The sequence below is a fragment of the Eutrema salsugineum genome, unplaced genomic scaffold, assembly GCF_000478725.1.
Source record: "Eutrema salsugineum unplaced genomic scaffold, Eutsalg1_0 scaffold_1, whole genome shotgun sequence".
NCBI lineage: Eukaryota > Viridiplantae > Streptophyta > Magnoliopsida > Brassicales > Brassicaceae > Eutrema > Eutrema salsugineum.
The window spans coordinates 19,986,930-19,994,730 of NW_006256909.1; the positions used below are offsets into that span (position 1 = coordinate 19,986,930).

General features: G+C 36.0%; 1 non-coding gene across 1 annotated transcript; it reads left to right on the forward strand.

The window, feature by feature from the left end:
* Window positions 1-591: 591 nt before the first annotated feature.
* Window positions 592-698, forward strand: LOC112082513. The gene has a single exon (XR_002897187.1). It is a non-coding gene; the product is annotated as a small nucleolar RNA R71 (small nucleolar RNA).
* Window positions 699-7,801: the final 7,103 nt, after the last annotated feature.

The following is a 7,801-nucleotide window of genomic DNA, read 5'->3' on the forward strand; positions in this document are numbered from 1 at the left end:
GGAGGTGGAGCCTTTGGCTGTAGGCTGACTTGATTTGTGAAGCTATTCCCTTGATTCTGACCGCTGGTTGCTGAAAACCCTGTTGACCTTGGGAGTTACCTTGGTACTGATTCTGTTGAACAAAGCTTTGAGGAGGGTATATTTGGTCTTGGGGGTTGGCCACTTTGTTGCTCCTATAGGACAAGTTCTGGTGGTTGTTGAAGTTGTTGTAACCATTGAACTTGTTTTGATTCCCAATGAATTGCAACTCCTCTTGAGTGAGACCCTCTTCATTGATATTTTTGAAGCATCTCTTCTCCTCACTCACATAGTGTATAGGCTTTTGAGTGGCAGCTAGGGCTTTGTCAAGCTTTATATTCAACACTTTAAACTTCTCTTCCAGCCCTTGGTGTCTACCAGAATCTTCTCCTCTATAGCTTCTATCATAATCTTCCCCATAAGTGTCTTGGCTCATGGCTAAGTTCTCAACAAGTTCCATAGCTGCATTGATTTCTTTTGCCAAGAAATTTCCATTTGATGCTGTGTCCAACTGAATCCTGATCTTAGGAACAGCTCCTCTATACAAAGTGCTAAGGAGGGGAGGCTTCTGAAAAGCCATGATGTGGACACTTATTTGTGTAGCTTCTAAACCTGTCCAAAGCTTCTCCAAAGGTCTCATTAGAATGTTGAGTGAAGCTGGAAATCTTGTTCCTTAGCTTTGCAGTCCTTGAGCTTGAGAAGAACTTGGATAGAAAGGCAATCTTTCATTGCTCCCATGTGTGGATGGATCCTCTTGGGAGGTTCTTTTCCCACTGATGTGCCTTATCTCCAAGGCTGAATGGGAACAATCTCAGTTTGAAGCTGTCTTCAGATACCCCATTGATCTTAGTGAGATCACAAACTCTGTCAAACTGATCCAGATGCTCCAAGGGATCCTCCATAGGTAAGCCATGGAACTTCTGATTCTGAACCATATTGATCAAAGAGGCCTTCACCTCAAAGTTGTTGTTTTGGACAGGAGGTGGCCTGATTCCTGCTCCATACTGGTGTGCATAAGCTCGGTCATTCTCACCAACAAAGACTGGTTGTGGCTGATGACGTATGGGTGGGTTTAGGTGGGGCTGTGGTGGATTAACCTGAGGTCGGTCTTGGTTCTGGTTACCCTGAGCGTGTCCCTGATGGACCTGAGCCTGAATTCCAATCCCATTACCAGCTCTATGACCGTGATCAGCTTCTTGAGCCTGATGCTCATTCCCAACTTGCAGATTCATTCCTAACCTCTCCAAGTGAACAGATCTTTCTCTTTGTCTTCTGGCTTGGCTTCTTGTGATCATAAACCTGAAAACAAAGACAGAGCTTGAAAGGTGATCAGTAAAGCAAAAGAAACTTGATCTCAAAAACTATATCAGAAACTAATGCTAACAATCCCCACACAATATGGCAACGGCGCCAATTGATAACTAAGGTTTTTAAGGCCTTAGATGGGTTATCAATTCCCTTGTCAAAGTAGTATAAGGGGTGTCAATCCATATGTGTGGTAGTTAGGCACTAGTTTATGTGATAGGTTCTTAAGTCAAGTAATCAAAGATGAGTTTTGTGAAACCAGCAACAAGAAAGCATAAAACAAGAAACAAACAAGCTATGATTAATGAACTAAGCAAGCAAACAAAACAAGATGATGGTGATTAAGCAAATGATAAAAGCTAAACCTCTAGATGTGATCATTGATTAGGGTGCTTTAGATATTGAATCATGATGCTAAGAACATAATGCAACACTTGCTACTCTTTAGTCTAGGCTTCTTAATCAGATTAATTCATTCTCATGACAATAATCCCTTTGCAAATCACTTAATCAAGTCTAACAACCATTAGATATAATCAAGCAATCAGCAAGCATAATGCATCAACCCTAATAAGTGACCAAACAATCTCTCAACCAAGAAGACTGAATCTTATACAGAAAGACATAACAAGTTTTACCCTTAATAAAAACAAATGAAAGCCGCAAGTGCACAACTAATTAGTTGTAGTACTTTGGGATCGAATCCACATGGATTTGTGTGCCTAGTATTTTTCTGCGGTTTCTAAGTTTATGTCTAGACTTAGTTGGTTTTAAAGGGGTTTTTGTTTGTCACAGATTAAACTAAAACTAAAGAAAGCAAATGAATCTATCATAAAGAGCAAGTAGAAAGTCGAATAGAAGCAAATGAAACAAGCAGAAAATAGAACTAAGGCAAATAAAATGCAGATCTAAAAGAACAAGTAAATATCGATTGGTTTCTAAACTATGGCTAAAAACACTGGGCTTTCGGGAACTCTAAAGGGATCATAATCAGTTTCAACACTAGGGGTTTTAGATTGGGATTGACAGATATCGATATATTAGGGTTCTAGAGCTAGAGTTCGGTGGTATGACTACGTCACTCTCGTGATCATAACCAAGTGTTTCTCGTAACCCTGACCAGTAGGTTTCCACTCTGTCCCTGGAGGGGAGAAAACGCAAGAGCTGCACAAGACTCGTCAGTAGTCACGATTTTGCCTCAGGTAGGTTTCCAATCCTATGGAAAAATCACCTGTTTCATTCTAGGTCGGATACTTAATGAAAACTTTCGCAACACTAACTATCTAGATCAGATAGGATGTGATCAATCAAGCATACATGCATTAAAGATGAGAATAAACAGAGAACATAGTTAAAATCCCAGATCTAAAAACCTAGATGTCTTAATCGATTATGAGAGCCCCTTTTGGGAACCCTATGCCCAACTCGGGATCCACTTAGACATGGCTGAGGTCGACATTATCATTGGTTTTGATGAAAGCAATAAAGAATATTAAAGAAAAGAGATGAAAGAAAGCTTCTCTATTGATGAACTCAGAGTTGAACAATCTTCTCAAAAAATCACATAAAACTGCTGGAAAAAGGTTTTCTGTAAAAATATGACCTAAATGACAAGTATTTATAGTCTTCAATACTCCAGGGTCTCTAGGGTCTAGAATTGAGGTTGGGAAATGACTTGGGCTTCAGAAATAGGCTTTTTAGGTCAGACATGTCTGGCCGCGGTTGCGTGGTTCTGGCCGCGGTGGATTGGCTGCTGATCGTGGTCGCTTGGGCTGTTGGTCATCTTCGAATGTCTCCGGGGCAAATGGAATATCTTGAGATCCAACAGTTATAATGTCTCCAAACCAAGTGCCTTTGAAAGCTAGTTGAGTCTTTTATTAGTTGTCCGATTTTGTGGGTGATCAGACGGTGAGAAGGTCTTTGCCTCTCCATGAGAGTTCTGACGGTCTGAATGTATCCAAAAGAGTCTTTTTGTTCCAATTTCCACATCCTTATCCCAAATTACCTAAAAAAGTCCTTTAAAAACTGAAAACAGAGAAATCCTTTGAAAACCTTTGAAAATGGAGTAAAAACACCTGCAAAAGATGTTAAAGTGATCCATAAAAACGGTCAAAAAATCCAGTGTTATCAGACCACCTCAATCAAATCTGAGTTTACAATGAAACGGATTAAAATCATGAATTAAAATGGAATATTGAAGCTAGATCCAATCATTTTCTATATAAATTAAAAATGAAGTTAATCTCACCAATTAAATAATATTGCGCACTTGGTATTCATAGATCGATAGGAAAGAGACGAAACTACGGAATGAATTGTTTGTTGTTAATGGTAGAGCAGGTGAAAAGATAGTTTCTTTTGTCAGAGTAATAACTTAATCATGTTTCGTAATATTCCCGATATTTGTCTAGTTGTAAGAATTCAAAAAGAATCCAAATAACATGGTCTACTGTTCTTCCATACAACTCTTATTGAAATAGTCCATCATTTGGTTATTAGCTCGGACATGTATTCTACAACCCTAAAAAAACAACAATCAAAAGAAAATCTCTTAAACAGAATAACGTATCATCAAACACTAACATATATACAATCACAATAACATAAAGGTAATTAAAATACCTTTTCATGGACCAAGATAAAATTGAAATTTATCTTGGTACACGAATAATTCACGTCCCATTTTTTTTATATTTTGACTACAATTTTCGAATCAGATCTCTATGAGCTCAATGCTCGAACAAAATCATAATCTGCCATAACTTGATGTTAATCTTTCTCAAAAAATTCTCGAAGGTCATGGATAAAATATATATATATATATAAGGTAATATAAAACCTAGAAAAATAATGCATAATGTAAATAATAAAGAATATGTTCTTAAATAATGTAAATATTCCGAATCTTGCTCACTAAATATTGGTAAATGCCTTTAAGCAACTTACCACAATCCAAACTATAATGTAAATTTTACATTATGTCATAAAATAAATATCAATATCCGTTGAACAAACTCGTTTTAACTCATAAAGTAAAAAGAATAAAATCAACTGGAATGACAATTGGCGTTTTCTTATTTCATATCGTTTTGCTGGATTTCCTGAAATTAGTTTCTATGGAATTCATTAATAATATCATCTACTTAGAGATAATTATTCATAACCGCTTATTAATGAACATAATAAAGAGATTCTTTCGATATTTCTCAGCAAACAAGATGTTCTTAAATTTATGAGAAACTGTGTTTTTTTAGGTATCAATATCTTCTTGGAAAAGATAATTGTAGGTAGACGTCTATCATACTTTATGAGCATAGTGAGTAACTTTTACTTTATGAAGTATAGTCAGTAACTTTTATACAGAAATGTTGAGGTGAGATTCTCTATGCCAGAATAAAGTATGATTTAGAAAGCAAGTTATTTATATATTTTTTTCTTTGTTTTTATTATTAGATATCACAACAAAATTTATTATTTATAATTTTGTCTGTATTAACTTATATAAGTAGCATGCAGTTATATAAATTGTGGAACTAAACAGTCAAAGTCATAGGTGTAATTAGTATGCTCCCCAAAAGGTATTGAAATTTGGGAAACTTAAATATTATTACAAACAAAAAAAATACTAACCTGAATTATTATTCTTTAAAAGTTCTTCAAAACGTCTCTGGTATAATATTCTCCATTGATAAAACAATCAACCAAAAAAAAAATAGAGAACCCAGATCAAAAAAAAAATACAATAAAAATGGATTTCTCATAATTAGACCACCGCCACTGATAATGTGATTCGGTGTGGAGGAACCTAAATCACCACCTATGCCATCCAATTGGGAGATTGTGGAAAATATGATATGGGAAGAAATGGAATTCTACAGCAAACCTAACGAAAACGCCACACAGATTCCTTCAGAGGTAAGTTATTGCTTCATCCAAATGTCTTTAAAAATATATTTTAGATTAGAGAACCCTGAATTTAGTTTATATAACAGTAATATTTGTTTGTAATCCCTCTCTATAGACTGATAAAGAGATATCAACCGATGAAAGTCCAAAATCATGCTGTTAACAGGGGAAGCATGAACTGTGTTTAGATCTTGAAATAGATTTAAAATGTATAAATTGCGGATTCGTTGATAGAGAGATCAGGCACATGGACTCGGAGTCGGTAAGCAGTTAAATATTTTTTTCTTAAACGATCAAGAACATTTACAAACTTGCTTGATGTAACCGATATTTTTCTATGTTTGTTCTTGTAGGCAGAGAAGGAGAAGAGTGGGAAGAGAAAGTTGAGAATATAGTTGATGTTTTCTATGTTTTCTTTGAACGTTTGCTACAATATTTTATTTTATGTTTAGTACTTTATTAAGTTTGAATGATCACATTTATTTGTAATGTTATTTGAATAATGACTTTTATGAAATTTTATGTTATTATTATGTAATCCTCTATGCGGATAAGCAACAAATTCGTCAGACAAAATGAAAATAATTTTAATGTGTAAACCCAATCCAACTTCAAAATACAATGGATAGATATAATACACTAATTTTACTGTTAAGCAAGCATAAAATAAACACTAATCCATCAACAGAACAACAATGTCATAAACGTATAATAGTTAATTAATGATTTATATGAAGTTGATCAAGTTGTCAAATAAAGCAGTAGAAAAGGAGAAAAGCACTACTACAAAACAACAAAGCAACTAAATATTATCAAAGACATCCTTGTATACAACATTTAATGTTTTGAGGCTTATTGTCTTTGTCCGTGATCAAGATTTGTAGACCTGATTTGGATGTTACCCGTGAAACAGCAACATACAGTTGACCATGGGTAAAGACTAGTTTAGGCAGGTACAATCCAACTTTAGCAAGTGTCTGACCCTGACTCTTGTTTATCGTCATCGCAAAGGCAATGGTGATTGAAAACTGTTTGCGCCTCATCCTGAAAGAAATTTAGTCTCTGTAGGAGATACAAATATCCTAGGAATAAGAACTTGTTCTCCTATTTTGTCACCAGTTATTATCTTAGCCTCTAGGACATAATTCGCCATCTGAGTAATAAGTAGCCTAGTCCCATTACACAAACCATTCCTAGGATTGATATTCCGTAGTAACATAATAGGAGTACCGACTTTTAAACGTAAACAATATTTTGGTAAACCAGAAATTTTGACACTGTTTAGAAACTCCTCTGTCTATATCATATTACCCAGATCGATCTTGTTATCAGATCGAACACTCTGTGACGGAATTTCAGATGCATCATTCATGTCGGCTTCTCTATCAGTGGGATCAATACAATCACAACTCAGATAGGATCATTCCTCACCTGTTACATCCGAAAGGATCATCAGCGTAACAAAGGAAAATATCAATCCCTACTCATCATTAATGCTTCATCCCATATTATCAGTTTAGATGTATCGATCAGTTCTCCGAGGTTTGACCGAGATTTAATTGCACACGTCGTAAAACGATTAACAACAATTGTAATTGCTAATCTTGAATGGGCAATCCGTCCTCCTTGTAATGAAAAAACAGCCATTCCACTTGATGCAACATTCAGAACAATATGACCTTTTGAACGCAACACGGCTCCCAATAAGCTCCACAGATACGTTTTTCGGTACTTGATAACACCGTATTTTGACCACTTTTGTTGATCGTTTTTAAATGCTTTTCAAATGCTTTTTATTTCTTTTAAGTGTTTTAAGTATGGTTTTCTAGTATTTGTAGTTTTAAGACTCTTTTCAGGTAATTAAGGCAAAAGGTGTGCATTTTGAAGCAAAAGACCATTTTGGATAAATTCGGATCCTCAGAAGTTTCACATCCGATGAAGACGTTCCCTCCGTCATATCATCCCCAAAATATGGAATAATCTAGAAGAGACAACTAGCTTTCAAATGCAATTGGTTTGAAGACAAAACCAATGGTTAGATCTCCAGATATCCTTGATGCACTGAAGACATAATCTGCAGTCTCGCGAAGGAAGCAAGCACAGAATGAAGATTCAACCTCAAAGACCAATCCCCGCGGGTCCAGGAGCCACGACAGCGGAGAACACACTCTCGACCGCGGTTACGAGTCTCTGGCCGCGGCCAAACCCCAATTCACCGCGGTCAGAAGCCTCGCGACCGGTGCCGACTAAAAGGCTGGCCCATGACCCTGTTTGAAGCCCAATTCGTCTTTTCTTCATTGGAAACCCTAAGGACTACTGGAGAGAGTTCAAGACATATAAATATGTGTCTAAGGAGACCTATTTTCGTGTGCCTCAGAAGAATCCCTTTTGGGAGCCACCAAATTTAGTTTTCTAGGGTTTTTATGTTCTTATGTTCTTAGTTTTTAGTTTAGGGAGATAAAGATTTCTCTTGAACCCTCTTTATGTTCTACCTTTATCTTAATTCATTTTTACTCTTATGCATCTTTCAATTTCGTTTTTATCTTCTTCATATTAGATTAGTTGTTTAAAG